Consider the following 18195-nt stretch of genomic DNA (forward strand, 5'->3'; position numbering starts at 1 on the left):
TTCATACCATTTTTGCTGCAGAATTATATCACATCAGTGAAAAGGACTTATCCAAGCTCAGACTTATTATATCATTTCTCCTGGCATTAAGTTTTAAAGTAGATCTCTTTATGGGGGAGTATGTGGTTAATTTTTAGGTACTATTAAAATTCTTTGTTTTAAATATTTTATACCAGATAGTGCTTTTTAAGATTGTGGCTTATTTGAAGAGGAAACCCAGAATGAGGTCATGATAAAATATGATGGTTGCTATTTTCCGAATAGATGCTTGGTGGGTAAGGGAACCAGAAGCAAGATTACAAACTGAATGAGAACTGCAGGGAAGGACTGAGTTGCTAAAACATCCTAACCTTGATTTCAGAAAAAAAACTTTTTAGTGTGGAACTTTCAGACACACAAAAATAGAATGTTAAAAAGAACGTCATGTGCCTGTTTTCTAGCTTCAACAGTTGTCAGTATATGGCAAATCTTGTTCCATCTATTGTACACACTAGTCTTTGCCTCCTGGATTTTATTTTATTTTTTAAATTTATTTATTTTATTTATTTATTTTTGGCTATGTTGGGTCTTTGTTGCTGAGCACAGGCTTTCTCTGGTTGGGTGAGCGGGGGCTACTCTTCATTGCGGTGCGCGGGCTTCTCATTGCGGTGGCTTCTGTTGTTGTGGAGCACGGGCTCTAGGTGTGCGGGCTCAGTAGTTGTGGCGCACGGGCTTATTTGCTCCGCGGCATGTGGGATCTTCCCAGACAAGGGCTCGAACCTGTGTACCCTGCATTGGCAGGGGGATTCTTAGCCACTGTGCCACTAGGGAATTCCCTCTCTTGGATTATTTTAAAGCAGCTTCAGGATTTGTTATTTTATCTGTAGATACTTTAGTTGCAGTTATCATTAAATCCAGTGAATCCTCAAACAAGTGTGACACTTAAAAATGACTTTTAGCAGGACCTAAAACTTTGACCTTTTGAGAGATCTTGGAGTATTCTTATAAAGTTTGGAATCCAGGGCTATGTGCATTAGGGGTAAAAGAAAGCTTCTCTTGCCTTTTATATGCAGCTACTTCTATTTTCCATCTTTGTGCTTTCTGCTGCAGGTTTTTAATCTGGGCTCCAGAATAAAGTGTGTAAAGACTTGTATTTCTACTTGGCACACTTTACTTGCTAGCCAGCTGGGATTCAGTCTACATATCCTGCCAAATATTGAGATAACTATGGCATAGGCTCTTAATTTGCATGACTGTCTTTGTAGCCAATAAAATTTTTTCCATTTGCTTAAAGCTGTACTGAGTATTTGTATAAGTTAGAGGGCCGTTATTGTCAGGAAATTAGCAACTTTGATTTAGAACTGAAGATGGTTTTTAGAAAGGGAAATGAATTGTTCTAGTCCTGAAAGCTTAAAGTAGGCCAGGAACTTGTGACCTGAGAGATTGTCATCTACTCATTGGATAAAGTACAGGTGATTAATAAGGATTACTGAAGAATTCTGCAAGTATAGCATCAGCAAGAGTTACCTGCCTTCATTTAGATATTGAATGTATTTGTCATACAGAATATACTTGTCATACCTGAAATCAGCTTCTTTTAAGAGAAGAGGATAAGGGACTTCCCTGGTGGTCCAGTGGTTAAGACTCTGCACTTCCACTGCAGGGGGCATGGGTTTGATCCCTGGTCGGGGCAAGCTGCAAAGCTGGCCAAAAAAGAAAAAAAAAAAAAAAGAGAGAAGAGGAGAAGATGCCTGTTGTTACTTTGTGCTAAGCCCTTTATATATCAGTTGCTCTTTAATCACAACTATTTAAGGCAGGCTTTATTCCCATTTTAGAGGGGGTAAAGCATAGTTCAGAGAAGTTGAATGACTTGAACTATTAAGTGGAAGATCTGAGAAACGTCCAAAGTGTTCTTTTCGTACAGTGCTGCTGTATTCTGATGTGAGTGAACTTAATTTTATCATATTTAAAGCTTTATATTTAAAATAATAGACTGTCACTATACAGTGAGTTTTCTCTTGATGTTGGAAATAACTTTGACAACAAATTATGGATTATCTCTTGCCTCTGTTTAAGTAATTTGCTTTTTAATAAGAATAGAGGCCAAACTACCTATAATACTTACTGAAGAAAGCTGACCTTATTTTTATAGTTAATAGGTATCTTCTATTTGTTAATTTTTTGTTCTGTATGGAAATTTAACAATATGCAAATTCTGAGAGACACTGTAATTTCAAGTAAATACATTTTGTTTTAAAGTGGAGCTTTAGTTTCTTGTAAAGGAGTTTCTTTGTGAAAGGAGGTTCATTCTCAGGGTTTGAGCAGTAACACAAGTGCAGGTAATCACTAATAAGTTTCTTCTCAGATCCAGGTTGAATACCAGCCGTAAGCTGGTACAAGAAAACCGTAAGCATAGTCTCTGCCCTCTAGGGATGGAACTGTTGACTTCTGCTGGTTATGATAAATAACTATTTCTAAAACAATGGCAACACATTTTTGTAATGCTTGTTGTTTTTCAGAGCATTTTCAACATGTATTCCATATTCTTAGAATTTAGAACAAGATGATGCACCGTATATTTTTATGGTTCAGCCCCTGACTCTTCAGGAAATAGTCCTCAACTTTTCCAGACCTCTGGTGGTAGAGGAGGATGAATATTTCATAAGTAGTTGTGGGGATGCCTTCCTTCCAACCGTCCAGCTATAATTTCAGTGTCTTCTGTATGCCGGGTGTTGGGTGTATGTCCATGAACAAGATCTTGCTTTTTCACATTCTAGTGGGCAAGATGGATTGAATAAAGAATAAGAGATTGCATAAAGACAAACATTTTCTGCAGAAAATGACAGAAAAATATAGGATGCTGTGAAATATATCATAGGCTAATTTACCTAGTCTGAGTGAGGCCTGGGGGCAAGACTGACATTTGACTTGAGACCTGCTGGTGCACTGGGAAAGGATAAAAGTGAACCTGCTTGGTGATGTGGGCTTTAAGGAAGGAGACATAAAGAATGAATCCCAGGTATCTAATGTGAGCAACTGAGTAGGTTGTAGTATCATTCATTGAGATAAGGGGACATTTATGAGGGGAAGTTCGTGAGTTCAGTTTTGGATACATTGAGTTTAAGATATTTGTGAGATATGTTCAAGAGTCAGCAGGATCTGCTGGTATGGAACTTAGATAAGAAGTCTTGGTTAGAGATGATAAATTTGCGACTCAGCATATAAATGTTATTTGAAAGTACAGGATTAGAAGTCATTACAGAGAATGTAAGGAAAAGTACTGAACTGTGAAGAACTTGCAATACTTAATGGATGGAGAGAAGAGGAAGAAAAACTAGATAAGGAAATTGAGTAGGAGAAGCTAGAGTACCTGAAGGAAAATCATGTGAGTGATATTTTATAGAATCCAACAGAAAAGTGTTTCATGAAGGATCTACTGAATTGGAATTCCTGCTGTAAAATCAATGAAAATGAGGACTGCAAAGCAGGCATTGGACTTTACAGCTTGGATAGAAGTGGTCTGAGCAGTGAGTACACAGCGAGGAAATGGGGTTGGCAAGTGTACACAACTTGTTAAAGATGTTAGAAGGAGAGAAGAAAAGGGGCAGCTAGAGATAAATGAGGGGTTCTGGAAGGTTTGATTATACAAGGGAACCTTGAAGCGTAGGATCCAAAACCCAGGGGGAGAGTGGTCTTAGGAGAAGGGATGCTGCATTTCTTGGCTAGGAGGAAAGGTGGGTGAAAATGTGAGTTTAATGGGAAGATGGAAGATAAGGTGGTTTATGAACAAAAGCTTCTTTTTTTTTCTTTCTTTCCGTAAAGTGGCGAAAGAAGTCATCTCTGAAAGGGAGAAAGAAAAAAGAAGGGGTATGTGGTGGCTGGAGGGGAGGAGCAAAGGGTTCAAATAGATGTTGCAGAAAGTGGAAAAGGAGGGAGCTGTCTAGGGAGAAAGTAGAATTTCTGGACATTATTGATGCCTTAGTTGAAGTTTGTATCACTGAAAACTCATGATTGCTGATCTCCCCATTGAGTATGTGTGTTTCCCCCTCTTCTTTAGTAGGCCCTATTAGCCAGAACCTGCACAAAATACAGAATATTGGATAGAATAATGAGAATTACCCTGGACTGGCATTTTTTTTTTTTAAAGATTTATTTTATTGATTAATTGATTGATTGATTGCTATGTTGGGTCTTCGTTTCTGTGCGAGGGCTTTCTCTAGTTGCAGCAAGCGGGGGCCACTCTTCATCGCGGCGCGCGGGCCTCTCACTATCCCGGCCTCTCTTGTTGCGGAGCACAGGCTCCAGACGCGCAGGCTCAGCAATTGTGGCTCACGGGCCCAGCTGCTCTGCGGCATGTGGGATCTTCCCAGACCAGGGCTCGAACCCGTGTCCCCCGCATTAGCAGGCAGATTCCCAACCACTGCGCCACCAGGGAAGCCCCTGGACTGGCATTTTGTCTGAGTAGATATGGAATGAGCAGATAGAGAAGAAAGAATTTAGGTTATCAACCAGAGAGTGACTGAAATGATGGACTGTGCAGTTTAAAGTTTACTAACTGGACAGGGTGGATGGGTAGGAGAAAGGAGAGAAGAGAGGTCAGTATACTGAGAGTCTTATTAAATAAAAGTCAAGAATAGGATTACTGGAACAAGCAAGTTGGATAGTTGGTAGTGATTAAAATATGGGTTATCTGATTTTAATATTTGAAAGTTGAAGCATTTTAGGACATGACAAGTTCCTGGATGAAACTGAACTGGTGGCTCAGATGGAATGTAGAAGACTGTTGATGGGAGAAGATAAAGGAACTGGGAGGTCAGGGGGTTGGAATTTGGTGGAATTCAGGATGATAGTGAAAGTGGCATGGAGGGGTAGATTGTAAATTTTCGTGTAAAATCCTTAAATGAAGAATAAGAGGTTGTTAGATGACAGATATGAGGAATATTAGAGGGTAACTAGCCAGGTGGCACAAGCCTCAAAGGAATGGGCTTTTATAAGAGTGGGGAGTAGTAATAGTTGTATAAAGGGCAAGCCATCCTTCTCTGAGATACTAGAGAGCACTGCAGGAGAAGTAGCATCCTTAGTCAGGTTTCAGTTAGGGCAAGGAGGTGATAGAGGGTATGACCCCCAGGTGGGTGTGAGTTTGCTGGTCACTGAGGCCTGAATACTCTGGACTTAAAAGGTACGGGGAGGTGGGGGCAGTGGGTTGTTGGATTAGGAGATGGGAAAGAAGTACAGGTACATTTTGAGTGTTAGAGTACAGGAGGAGGTAGATGACAAGATGTGTTTGCCCTCTCATACATATATTTTTAAAGTTTTCATCTTGATTTATCAGTCAAGGTCACACTTGGAAACATGGCGGGCCCCAGTTAGGCTCAAACCTGGAGGGTTTTAGGCTATTTACAAAGGTGTGGGAGGAATGTTAGGGAAAGCCTAGCCTGGGTTAGCTGCAGTGAAGCTATTATCACCCAGTTTCACAGGGGCAAGCGATTAATTTAGCTGCTTAGAGGCCACCTTAAGAAGAGCAGTATCCTTCTGTTGAAGGGACCTCATAAGGAGGGTGCTTGAGGATAAAGTATTTGAACCTAACTCTGCTCCTTCCCTCCTCTGTCCTGAGGCTCCTCATAGATGGAACCCAATGGAAGCCTGAGGGTAAGGAAACTTTGTTACAGGTCAGCCTCCCAGGGCTGAGATCAGGGTGGAGAGTAGATCTGGAAGGGCAAGGAGAAGATAACTGGTGCAATATCTTAAAAAAAACAAAACAAAACTGTGGAAATGTACACAATTAGGTAATCATTATCAAGATAGAGACTATTTCCCTCATGTCAAAAGTTCTTTCATGCTCCTTTGTGGTGGGTCCCTTCTCCCACCACCAACCCTCGCATCTACTGATCTGTTTTCTGTCCCTGCAGCCTTGTTTTTTCCAAAATTTCATATACCTGAGGTCATACAGTATGTAGCAGTTTCAGTCTGGCTTTTTTCATTTAGCATAATGCTTTTGAGAGTATTCCACGTTGTTGCATGTATCAGTTTTTTTTTTTTAACATCTTTATTGGAGTATAATTGCTTTACAATGGTGTGTTAGTTTCTGCTTTATAACAAAGTGAATCAGTTATACATATACATATGTCCCCAGATCTCTTTCCTGTAGCATCTCCCTCCCTATCCCACCCCTCTAGGTGGTCACAAAGCACCGAGCTGATCTCCCTGTGCTATGCGGCTGCTTCCCACTAGCTATCTATTTTACGTTTGGTAGTGTATATATGTCCATGCCAAAAATATGGAATGCTTCACAAATTTGCGTGTCATCCTTGTGCAGGGGCCATGCTAGTCTTCTCTGTATCGTTCCAATTTTAGTATCTGTGCTGCCGAAGCGAGCACTGTATCAGTATTTTTATTGTTGACTAGTATTCCATTGTACGTACCACAATCCATTCACTAGTTGAAGGACATTTGGGTTTTCAGTTTTTGGCAATTATGAATGAAGTTGCTTACAATTCCATTTAGGTTTTTGTGTAGAGATATGTCCACATTCCTCTTGGGGTAAGTACCTAGGTGTGGATTGCTGGTCACGAAAATACTGAAATGCTTGCAAAGGATATACATTTTCTGTAAAATAATAATATAATTTCCTGTAAATATTGACATTTTAAAATAAAACTGACATGCAATAGGTATCATAGTGATTTCTTTAACTTTTTATTGTAAAAAAAAAAACACAGATACAGAAAATCACACAATATAATAAAATATCTAGAAATACATGTTTTGCTTAGTGAATTATTATAGGAGCAACACTGTTGTAACCACCACCCACATCAAGGAACAGAATAGTGCCAGCCACTCCAGAAGCTCTTCCTTGTGTCCCCTCCTTCACCTCAAAGTAATTGCTATCCTGTCTTTTATTGTAATCACCTTCTTGCTTACAAATACATAAGTATTTGCTGTTCACTTTCGTACATTAAAAAAAATAAAAGAACAAGTTTTTCTTGAACAGCCAGAAGACTTACAGCACCCTTTATCCTTTTTGAAATTGTATTTCTGTCCCACTTCCCCTTTAGAATTTGATCCTAATGAATATGTCTTCTTTTTTTTTTTTTTTTTTTTTGACTGCTTTGGGTCTTTGTTGCTGCACGCAGGCTTTCTCTAGTTGCGGCGAGCGGGGGCTACTCTTCGTTGCGGTGCACAGGCTTCTCATTGCGGTGGCTTCTCTTGTTGCGACACGCGGGCCCTAGGGTGCACGGGCTTCAGTAGTTGTGGCGTGTGGGCTCAGTAGTTGTGGCTCGTGGGCTCTAGAGTGCAAGCTCAGTAGTTGTTGGAGCACGGGCTTAGTTGCTCTACGGCATGTGGGATCTTCCCAGACCAGGGATCGAACCTGTGTCCCCTGCATTGGCAGGCGGATTCTTAACCACTGCGCCACCAGGGAAGTCCCTGAATATGTTTTTTAATGGTCATCTTTTCATAATTCTTTGTACAAAAATATGTGTATAAATTTAAATGTAAACTTTTAAGAATTTTCTGTGATTCTGATGCTTTAAGTATTTAAAAATTCTTCTAGATTAAGTTATGACCACAATTATTAGTGTATAATTGATCAAATGTGATTGCTGTGAGTCTTAAAGGCAAAGTTTATTGGAAATACACCTCTTAATGATATGCGTGGCGCCTTTTTTCAATTAGCTCATGTATATGTGGATGAATATTATTGCTAGAATTACGAAGTCTTTGGCATCAACCTATTCCTATATATTTTTTAATTAATTAATTTATTTTTATTTTTGGCTGTGTTAGGTCTTCGTTTCTGTGCGAGGGCTTTCTCTAGTTGCAGCAAGCGGAGGCCACTCTTCATTGCGGTGCGCGGGCCTCTCACTATCGCGGCCTCTCTTGTTGCGGAGCACAGGCTCCAGACGCGCAGGCTCAGTAGTTGTGGCTCACGGGCCTAGTTGCTCTGCGGCATGTGGGATCTTCCCAGACCAGGGCTCGAACCCGTGTCCCCTGCATTGACAGGCAGATTCTCAACCACTGCGCCACCCGGGAAGTCCCTATTCCTATTTTTTAATACATGTAAATATTGGGATACCATATTGACAAAAATAAGAATGGAGAGAGTTTTGCTATGGTAGTTTCTATTTGGAAAGCAATAATTGGAACCACCTGACATGCAAAGGATTTGTTACCAAGACATTAGAGTTACTCAGTTATTAAGCACAGAAACTAATAATGTATCACATTATTTCTTTATAGGTCATGCCAGAGTAGGAGCAGTGTATCATAGATTAGGGGTAGGTGAGGGATATGCCATTATTTGTAACATGGGAGAAGAATGATTAATCCCAGATGGGTTGGTAGATCAGTTTTTGGACCAGAGTACATGAGGAAGATGGGGATTTAGAAATGAATGTCCCTAAAACTTAATTGTGCCTGTATATGTTTTGGAAGGTCTTTGTGTAACTCCAGGGGTCTGTGTATCTAGTTTGAAGAGTTAATTGTCAGGGTGGCCTACTGTTTGAGTATTGGCTTGGGTATGTGGGTGTGTTCCCTGTTCTTCTGCAAGGGTGGGCAGAGTTAGGCAGCTTGAGCAGGAGGCCACAGGAGCAGACAAGCTTCCTGGTGTGTGGGTGGGCAATGGCAGTGGGCAGTAAGGCTCTCCATGGGCTGTTGTTAATGAGGACTGAGAGGAAGTTGAGTTGACTTGGACTGCTCTGTGTAGTGGGCCCAGCTGAATGCTGCTTTTGAAGTTTTTTTGGCCATGCTGTGCGGCATGCAGGATGTTAAGTCCCCTGACTAGGGATTGAACCCGTGCCTCCTGCGGTAGAAGCGCAGATTTTTAACCACTGGACCACCAGGGAAGTCCCTGAAGTTGTTTTATATTTACTGTTTTATCTTTAAAATTACATGTTGGCTTTGTGTTTGATAGGTATGCTTTATAAAATATAAAAACATTTTAAATTACCACTTGAAATGCTTAACTTTTTAAGTACTTTTTACCTTCCAGATCTTTGAGTAAAACTGACCCACTGAAGATGATGTGCCATGTTTTTCCTGTGACTTTTTAAGTGCCCTTGATAGATAGCCACATACCTTCGCTGACAGTGAAAAATCAGTTCCCTTTCACAGAAGCAAGTGCTGTTAACAATTTCTTATATATACTTTCATAATCTTTAATATGCACAGCATGTAAATCTATGTATCCTTAAAAACAAACACATAAATGGGAGCATGATATATATCTGTGTATACTGTGTGTGTATAGTGTATTGTGCCTTAAAAAACACGGAAAAATCTTTAAGATGTACACATCAGTATTTATAAATCTACCTTGTTCTTTTTTAGCAGCTTCATGGTTTTCCATTATATGGATGTACCATACTTAAGTCTCTTAGGAGTAGTTTGGCTGTTTCTAGTCATTTGCTATTACAAATAAATGCTACTTGGAACATCATTCTACTTATGTTTTTGAGAGTCATGTCAGTATCGTGGCAGAAGATATTTCTAGAAGTTGAAACATCCAGAATTGAAAAAGAATATACATTTAAATATTCAATTGATATTACCAAATTTCCCACTAACTGTGGGTTTTTTTTTCTAGCATATCATTCTGTCGAACTTTGGACTTTGTCTAGCTGAAAGTAGAAAAAAAATGTTTTGTTTATTTTGGGGATTTAATTTTTTCTGCTTTAGAATATATACATCTTTATGTTTTAAAAATATCTGCACATGGTACAAAATGATAGTGGTTAGTTAAAAGCTTCCCAGCCCCTTTCTCCAGTTGTCCCAGTTCCTCTTGGCGTGATCGACCATTCATAATTTTGTTACCCTTTCTGACATATGCTGTGCACCTACAAGCAATACAAACAGTTACATATACGTGTGTGTATTTAGATCTGCAAAATGATAACGTGTTGTTGTGTACCTTGCTTTTTCACTTAATATATCTTGGGAATAATTCTGTGTCAGTATATGAAAGTTTTCTTTCTGGCCTCCCTCCCTTTTTTATTTAAAAATACTGCTGCATGGTGTGTCAATTTACCTATGTTTTGTAATTTCTTAACCAGTTCCTTGTAGATGTCAGACCTTTGGGTTGCTTCCAGTGTTTTTGTTTTCTTTAAAAAGTTGCTTTATTTTTCAGACAATAAACACCACTTAACTATGTGGCTGTCAACTGTCTACAAACTGAAATCTACCGTCCCTCATCTGCAGAATGGGATACAGCTTCACATTTCCTTACCTGAAACCTTTGGGGCCAGATTTATCTTGAAATTGGGATTATTTTGGAATTTAGGAAGTGTATGTATTTTACATTAACACCCGTCAGGGGCTAGGTAGCACTCTAATCAAGACAGCTGTTTCTTCAGAAAAAGAAAATACTATCAGTAGCCTCACTTAGGTGAGGTCAGGTTTTGCTTCAAAATGCATTATGAGAAAACTTTGTTTTCAGAGCTTTTTAGATGTTAGAATTGTGGATAAAAGCTTGTGAACTTGTAATAGTACCTACATCAGATGGTTGCTAAGAGATCAAACGAATTAATAGATGGAAAGTATTTAGGGCAGTACTAGGCACATACTGAGGGCTTAGTAAGTATAAATATAGTTCAACTTTGTTTTACTTTCTTCTTCCAGCTTTATTGAGATATAATTATATAACGTGTACTCTGATTTTTAATTGTGAATGAAATTGAGTGTCTTTTCATAAGTTATTAATTCATTCTATTTCTTTTTCTATTGATTGCTTTTATGTGTCTCTACCTGCTTCTTCTGCTGGGACGTTCATTGGACTTATCGATGTGTAAGAATTCTTAGTATATATATTTTTTTTCATAGAAATCTTTTAAATTAATTAATTAGTTTATTTTTGTCTGCGCTGGGTCATCATTGCTGCACACGGGCTTTCTCTAGTTGTGGCGAGAGGGGGCTACTCTTCATTGCGGTACGCGGGCTTCTCATTGCGGTGACTTCTCTTGTTGCAGAGCACAGGCTCTAGGCACGTGGGCTTCAGTAGTTGTGGCATGCAGGCTTCAGTAGTTGTGGCATGCAGGCTCAGTAGTTGTGGCTCGCGGCCTCTAGAGCGCAGGCTCGGTAGTTGTGGTGCACGGGATTAGCTGCCCTGCGGCATGTGGGATCTTCCCGGACCAGGGCTCGAACCCTTGTACCCTGCACTGGCAGGCGAATTCTTAATCACTGCGCCACCAGGGAAGCCCTGAATTCTTAGTATATTAAGGAAATCAGCCTTTTGCGTTTCCTTCATGACTAATGATCATTTTTCATGTACTTATTTGGTAACAGTATAGTTTCTTTGGTGATGTCTGCTCACATTTTTTTGCTCAGTTTTAATCGGGTTGTTTATTTTCTCACTGAATTTTAAGAGTTCTTTATTCTGGGTACAAGTATTGTATCAGACATATTTATTGCAGACATTTTCTCTGACTCTGTGGCTTGTCTTTGCATTCTCTTAACAGTGTTTTTTGCAGAGCAGAAGTTACTGGTTTTGATGAAGCCCCATTTTATCAAATACTTCTTTTATGACAAGGGAGTACACTCTCCTCCCTAGGCATCCCCTTCATTGGACGGCTCTAATTGATTTGTTAAAGAAAATATTTATTTATTTATTTATTTATTTATTTAGCTGCACCAGGTCTTAGTTGTGGCACACAGGATCTACATTACAGCATGTGGGATCTTTAGTTGCGGCCTGTGGGCTCTTAGTTGAGGCATGCGGGATCTAGTTCGCTGACCAAGGATTGAACCCGGTCCTCCTGCGTTGGGAGCGCAGAGTCTTAACCACTGGACCACCAGGGAAGTCCCTCTAATTGACCTCTAATGCTCATCAGTCCTTTTAGTTTCTGTGAATTTGAATGATTTCTACACATTGAATAAGTTTGTTCTCTCTTTGCATGACAGCCACTCAGATTAGAGGCAGCTTGCCATGTAATGGTGGCACATCCCCCCCGCCTCACAAATTAAACTTTTCTCGTTACCTCAACTCTATTTCATGGGTCATGGTCTCCAAAGCCACTTCTCTGCCATCTGTACAGTCTCCTTAGAAGTCAAAGGTTTTTGTTTAAATTTAGTATTTAGCACATCAGGTGATACTCATTGCAATTTGCCCAACACATTAGATTTTAACCTCTTCATCTCATCTAGACCTCTTATATTAATGTGGGTTAAGATGGTTTATCTGTTTTAGTATTTCAGTTTTCAGCAGCCACCACTAGAGGTAGTTAATATGTATTAGAATTTGGTATGGTTCTTTTTATAAGATCTCTTGGTCATTGGTTTAATTGGCAGCCTTTGTCGTCATTGGCCTCTCTGGGCTGCCTTTCCTTCATCTCTATAATGATGGGTTTAGTGAAACGTGAAAGGAAATATCTTCATTTTCTTCTAAGAAGGGTGAAGGTAGTATATATGCTGTTAGTATATACAGACTAGCATACAGCTATACAGGGGTGTGTGTGTATCCAGCTTCAATAAACATCAATTCATAGTCAGTCTTATTTCATTTTTATTACCACCTACTCCCTTTCAACAGTGGATTATTTTGAAGCAAATTCCAGACACTGTATTTCGTACATAAATATAATTCTTTAACAGCTCAGCACTCCAAAAAAAGATAACTGTAGGATCACTGTTACAGTTTAAGGTACTTAATATGTACCTTTGTTAATTTTTACTTTTTGTTTTTGTTTTATTTTTTTAATTTTTACTTTTAAGATTTTTGAATAGACTATTTATAGACAATATAAAATTCAAGAGGTATGGAAGACTTTCCCTTTATCCTTCTGTCATCCCTTTCCCTAAGGGCAACCGTATCTGTAGACCTGCCTCATTCTTTTTAACAGCTATATAGTATTCAGACATGTGGTTGTATGATAATTTAATTAGTTCTTTATTGATAGGTATTTGTATTGTTTATGAAAACAGAAATCAGGAAACAATGTTGTAGTGAGTTTCCTTGTTACTTATGTTATTCATACTCATGGAGAGTTATTTGTAGAGTAAATAAAACAGCTTGCTTCAGGGTCAGTCTATTTCTTTCATATGTACATTTTTAATTTTAAAAAGTATTACTAAATTGCTCTCTGTAGTGATTGTACTAAGATATACTCCTACAGAAATGTAGTTTTATTTATTTTTATTGCTCTGCAGTATTTCTTTGTATTAATAGACCACTTTTGATTGTACTGTTAATGGATATTTATATTTCTTTGTTTTGGAATGATGTTGTCATAAGTGTACTTCCCTTACGTTGAACTACGTGGAATTGCTAATACTTGATTATTTTAAAAGTGGAAGTTTCGTATGGTTAAGTTTAATAAGTCGTTTAGTGTATGTATGCATACATTTCTTTTAGGTAAGTACTTTGAAGTGGAATTTCTGGGTCATAGGGTAACTGTTACGTTTAGCTTTTGTAGATAATGCCAGAGTGGTGGTTCCCATTTCCATTCTGAACAGTTGAAGTTGCTTTACCTCCTCCGCAATACTTGGCATTGTGAATTATAACTCTTTCGGCGGTTGTTTAGTAGCATCTCATTATGGTTTCAGTTGCATCTTCCTAATAACCAATGAATGTCAACGCCTTTTAATATATTTATATTTTATATGTTTATTGAATATCCTTTTTTATCAAGTGACTGGTCAAGTCTCTTGATCATTTTTCTATTTTAAATTTTTATTAGGTGTCTTATTTATTTATTTTTTTTAAAGGATTTTCTTATTTATTTATTTATTTATTTATTTATTTATGGCTGTGTTGGGTCTTCGGTTCGTGCGAGGGCTTTCTCCAGTTGCGGCAAGCGGGGGCCACTCTTCATCGCGGTGCGGGGACTGCTCTTCATCGCGGTGCGCGGGCCTTTCTCTATCGCGGCCCCTCCCGTCACGGGGCACAGGCTCCAGACGCGCAGGCTCAGCAATTGTGGCTCACGGGCCCAGCTGCTCCGTGGCATGTGGGATCTTCCCAGACCAGGGCTCGAACCCGTGTCCCCTGCATTAGCAGGCAGATTCTCAACCACTGCGCCACCAGGGAAGCCCTAGGTGTCTTATTGAGTTGGGGCATTCTTTACATAGTTGTAACCAACCCCCAGCCCTGACCCGGCCACACACACACACACACACACACACACACACACACACACACACACACTCACTCACTCACTCTCTTTCTCTCTCTCTCTGGTATGGTAGTTCTCTTAAATAGCGTTTTTTGGTGTGTGTGTGTGTGTTTTAATCTTTTCTTTTTTTCTTTTTTTTTTTTTTGGCTGCGCTGAAGCATGCGGGATCTTAGTTCCCTGACCAGGGATCAAACCTATGTCCCCTGCAGTGGAAGTGTGGAGTCTTAACCACTGGACTGCCAGGGAATTCCCTAAATAGTGGTTTTTTAATGGACATTTAATTTTGATGAAATTTCTTTTGCTTTATGGTTAAAGATAAAAGATGTTCCAGTACACATTATTGAATAATCCTTCCCATAGAGATTTGAAATTCTGCAATTAACATATACTGATTTCCCACAGCTATTTTGCTCCTTCTCTTGTCCTTTGCCAATTAAAAAATATATTTTGGAGTGTTTTAAAACCTGCTAAAGTTATAGATACTCTCCCTGAAAAATGTGTGCACAGGCATTTTTTTTCACACAGTGTCACAAGATTTGCAGATCCCATGAAATCATTCATAAATCACTGATCAAACCTCCCTTCCCACTTTTTAAATACTTCAGAGTTCACTTTACGCATGGAAGCCTTAAATTATCCCACCTGATTATTTTCCTGTATAAAACCATATATACTCATATTATTGCAAGTACTGATGTGTTTTTATTTTTAAGGGAATCTTCTGTTTCCTTTCAAAATTAAGAATCTTAAGGGAATAATAGGCATTTAATTAATCTTTAATGTGAGGTTGCATACTGTTTTTAGATAAGCAGAATGAGGCTTAGAGAGGAAATACAACTTGCCAAATTTTTACACGTCTAGTTATTGTCTTAGCTGTGTGGTTCAATACCATGTTTCTCAAATTCCATGTAGCCTTTATTATGCTAAATTCTCTCCCTTGTGTAATACCGAATATACAAAAGATTGAGTACCTATCCAGTGATACTAAAATCTAGTGATATTAAAAAGCATTTATTAAGTATCTTTGCAGATGGTGCTAGGCTAAGTCTTCTGCTGAAAACTTTCTACATATCCAATCTTCACCCTTTAGACTGAGGAAGAACAGTAGGCCTTAGAATGTAGTTTTGGATTCCTTGCTTGAAGCTGATAGACACAGGACCTAAGGGAATATTGATGAACATACAGGTTAAATTCCACTGAGAAATGTCTCACTAAAAGATTATTAAAAATATATGCTATATTGTGGCAGAGTTGTAACAGCTGTGATAATTTGCATTTGTGTGATACTCTGTAACCTGCATATATCCTTAGATACATCTTCTTTTATCTTCTTTTATCTGTTCAACTTGCCCTTGAGACAGATTTTATTAGCTCATTTTTTCAGATGAAGAAATTGTTCCAACTTCTTTTTTTTTTTTTTTTAATTAATTAATTAATTTATTTATTTTTGGCTGTGTTGGGTCTTCGTTTCTGTGCGAGGGCTTTCTCTAGTTGTGGCAACCGGGGGTCACTCTTCATCGCGGTGCGCGGGCCTCTCACTATCGCGGCCTCTCTTGTTGCGGAGCACAGGCTCCAGACGCGCAGGCTCAGTAGTTGTGGCTCACGGGCCTAGCTGCTCCGTGGCATGTGGGATCTTCCCAGACCAGGGCCCGAACCCGTGTCCCCTGCATTAGCAGGCAGATTCTCAACCACTGCGCCACCAGGGAAGCCCCTTCTTTTTTTTTTTAATGTTTATTTTATTTTATTTTTGGCTGCGTCAGGGCTTAGTTGCGGCACGTGGGATCCTCCGCTCTGGCCTGTGGGCTCCTTCGCTCTGGCCTGTGGGTTCCTTGTTGTGGTGCATGGGCTCCAGAGCGCATGGGCTCTGTAGTTGTGGTGCATGGGCTCTCTAGTTTTGGCCTGCGTGCTCAGTAGTTGCAGTGTGCAGGCTTAGTTGCCCCGCAGCATGTGGGATCTTAGTTTCCTGACCAGGGATTGAACCCGAGTCCCCTGCATTGGAAGGCGGATTCTTAACCACTGGACCACCAGGGAAGTCCCTGTCCCAAGTTAAGGTGACTTGCCTAAGGTCATTTTAGCCACTAAGTGGCAGAGCTGGCACTCATCCGTTTAACTTCTAAACTGTTATCTTTGCTAGAAATACATTTCTGTTTATATAGCTGGTTTAGATTAAAACAGAGTAAATACTGATATTTATCTTCTCTGTTTAAAAAAAAAAAGAGGCGCAGGGGCGTACCAGGTTGGACATTTGAGCAAAGATAGATGAGTATGCTTCCTTGCTAAGGTGGTGTGAGTGAGCCTTGTTGGCATACAGAAAAGGGTTTAGCCACCTAAGAACTGGAAATAAAGAAGATTTCCAAGTAGAAATGTTGCAGAAGCCCTAAAGTGTCTCAGTAAAAGCCATTTTAAAAGAAAAAAAAAAACAACTCATTTTTGTTTCCCCTCCCCGCCCTTGATGTTTTGAGATATAAAGTGAGTTTATCTGACAAGGAAGCTGGGATGTTTGAGGAAGGAGGGCAGTTGAAAGTAATTGCTATTTTGCATTTTAGGACAAGATAGCCTTGCTTTCTCTTCTGAAGGTATAGTTAAGAATATTTCTTGAAGACCTAAATGATGAAGGACTGTAGAAAGCATTTATTTTATATATCAGAATACTGTTGTGGAAAACTTAGATAGCTTTCCTTGTGCAGAACTCTTTGCTGATTAAATTAGTTTTTATCTATGCAGTGTATTTCTGAAGTTTAAAAATTATATAATATACTTTAATAATTCATCTGTAGGATTATTTATGCTATATAATTGAATACATGAATAAATTGTATTTACTAGTGACATAACTTTTAGTGACAAAACTTCTTTCTCTGAGGCTCTTTATTACTCTTTGCACTTAAATTTATAAGGTATACTCACAACAGAGTTAGATTTACATATGAAAGGCAGCCCATGAGAATATTAACTGTTAAAACACAACACATATTCTCTGACTTTAGGGGAAATGGGAGTGGTAAGTAAAACTTAAAGTAGTAATTTTTAAAAACATGGATAATAAAGTTTACTGTAACATAACCTTTTTTTTTTTAAGTCAGAAGGATGTTTATTACATAAAACAATTAGAAACAGCTTAAATAAATTTTGTGACATTAAGACAGTAGAATGCTATGTAACTAAAAGTGGTGTGGTATAACATTTAATGACATCTCATAGACGTCTGTGTAGCTAAGCATTCCCATAGGCATTTTTTAGCAAATAATTCCTTTAATAATGCTATAAAGTAGTATGGGTCAGTGGCTTCCCTTTTGAGCACAGGAGGGAATTGAAGCCCTCAGGAAAACGCCCAAAGTTGCGGGTCTTGCCTGAGCTCTATAGGGCTAGTTGGTTAGGGCAACACAAGTCTCCAACTTCAGCTACTAGTGCTCTGTCCACTTGTTATGAGAGCACGGGTATCATTTCTTCAGGTTTGGTTTTAAACTTGGCTTTGCTTCTGCCCCTTTAAGAAAGTATCAGATGTCAGAGTCAGCTTTTAATTCTTATCTTTTCAGTATTGTATACTTAGTGATTTGGTACTTCTGAGATTATGAAAACTATAGTTCCTTGCCTTTGGCTGGGAAATATCCAAGAATAAAACAGGTATACCTATAAATTAATTGCTTTGTAGAGGTAAGTAAATATAAATTACATTTACACCCATTGGGTAGCATTAAAAAGTGTACAGTGAATTCATGTAAAGCATCCCTTTGCTTTTATTTGATGGTTTGTTAATTGAGATTTGTAAATGACTTTTCTTAAATATAGGTGGTTTTTTGTTTTGTTTTTTGGTAATTTTATTATTTGGCATAAACATTTAACCAGACTTTTCTACTAACAAGTGCTTGGAGAATTAATTGTAGTACCAGTTTGAATCACATTTCCATCTCATTTAGAAAAATTTAAAAAATATTTCTGATGATAAAATTAAAGACAACAAAAATGAATTCCCCAAGTACAAAATGAATAGGCAATTTAAGATTTACCACTGGCTGATATGGATAAATAGCCACTGTAGCCATGTAATTTAGGCATCAGAGCCACTGTTTAAAAAAAAAAAAAAGAGCCTTGAAGTTGTATGGCTTTTACGATT

At 38.7% G+C, this 18195-nt stretch overlaps 1 protein-coding gene and 1 non-coding gene across 4 annotated transcripts in view; one reads left to right on the forward strand and one right to left on the reverse strand.

The window, feature by feature from the left end:
* WAPL (WAPL cohesin release factor) overlaps positions 1 to 18195 on the forward strand; it is a 77136-nt gene that overhangs the window by 6315 nt on the left and 52626 nt on the right. The gene's annotated exons all lie outside the window — the stretch shown is intronic.
* On the reverse strand, positions 6251 to 6357 carry LOC114236781 (U6 spliceosomal RNA). Its single transcript, XR_003622644.1, has one exon. It is a non-coding gene; the product is annotated as a U6 spliceosomal RNA (small nuclear RNA).

This window comes from Balaenoptera acutorostrata, chromosome 16 (assembly GCF_949987535.1).
Source record: "Balaenoptera acutorostrata chromosome 16, mBalAcu1.1, whole genome shotgun sequence".
Lineage (NCBI taxonomy): Eukaryota > Metazoa > Chordata > Mammalia > Artiodactyla > Balaenopteridae > Balaenoptera > Balaenoptera acutorostrata.